This window comes from Populus alba, chromosome 11 (genome assembly GCF_005239225.2).
Source record: "Populus alba chromosome 11, ASM523922v2, whole genome shotgun sequence".
NCBI classification, from domain to species: domain Eukaryota; kingdom Viridiplantae; phylum Streptophyta; class Magnoliopsida; order Malpighiales; family Salicaceae; genus Populus; species Populus alba.
Window position 1 is genome coordinate 7,462,201 of NC_133294.1, and position 1,267 is coordinate 7,463,467.

Here is a 1,267-nt window from a genome sequence, read left to right on the forward strand (position 1 = left end):
TGTAATAAATTTCATCTTAGTTTTGCGTAACTAAATTGTTATAGTAATATAATTCTTTTTCTAGGATTTGTTTTTAATGAATAAATGTTACCTGAAAAAGCTGATAACTTAAGGATTATATTATTTTTAAAAAATAATAACTTAGATAAGAGACTTTCGTATAATCCACTCCTTTTATGAATATAAAAAATCAATATGACTTCATGTATTTTGACATTAACTTTTCGATGGGTACATTAAGAATATTCAATCCCCTCTCTGCAATTGAAATGAGAATATAGTTTCAATAAAATAAAAATCGCCACTTCTTTCAGTAGTGGCCTATTAGCTCAGTTGGTTAGAGCGTCGTGCTAATAACGCGAAGGTCGCAGGTTCGAAACCTGCATGGGCCAGTAATTTATACTTCCTATAGCTTTTTTTTTTCCCTATGTCACTACTGATTTATACAGAAGCAATATAACCTCTGAAAGCTCATATTTATAAGGTGCGGGAAGCTGAAGAATTCATCATATTTTTCTGCTAAAGAATGTCGAACAAGAGCTCATCTGTCGTGCTATATAACCTTCTCTATTACAAAAAACAAAAAACAAAAAAGTGTCCCACCAGAATATTAAAGTATGCTATCGTTCAGAAGAATGATAGAGAACTATGCTGGCTACGAAATATAGGGAAGACTTAATTGATTTTACAGATTCTTTTATAGATCTGCAGGCAACGTACATGACTGATCTTTTCTCAATCCTCTGAAAGCTCCTAATTTAGAGTTGATTGTAGTGCTTTTCTGAGAAACTATTGAGTCATCTGAAAAATCTTGGTGATTCTCAACTCCTTTCCTCCTCCTCTTGATATATAGGCAGCCTCCAGAACTCTCCTCTGCATGAAATCCGTCAACATTTCATCAACGCCGTCGTGTTTCTTGTCCTCTTCCTTTGTTGAACTTGTTTTATCCGGAATTTCTATGTATTGATGATCCATCGATCTGCCTCGCTTATCAGACTTGCAATTTGGAGTAGCATTGCACAATTCCTTATGGCAAAGGAAACTATCACCGACTGTTACAGAACTAAAAATAATTTTTAAATTGATTGCAGTGATTAGAGCAACTACCAGGCTCCACATGAAAAATCCTGCATCTGGTTGATTTTCTTTAAGAAACTGAAATGATACAGCCATGTAAGTTCTTCAAAGAAGGAGCATTTTATAGTTCTTAATTGATTATGTTTATGGGAAATTATTGATTTACATGCATCAGAAAATAAAGAATCAA

General features: G+C 33.5%; 1 non-coding gene across 1 annotated transcript; it reads left to right on the forward strand.

Annotated features, from left to right (window-relative positions):
* Positions 1–318: 318 nt before the first annotated feature.
* TRNAI-AAU (transfer RNA isoleucine (anticodon AAU)) lies at positions 319–392 on the forward strand. The gene has a single exon. It is a non-coding gene; the product is annotated as a tRNA-Ile (tRNA).
* Positions 393–1,267: the final 875 nt, after the last annotated feature.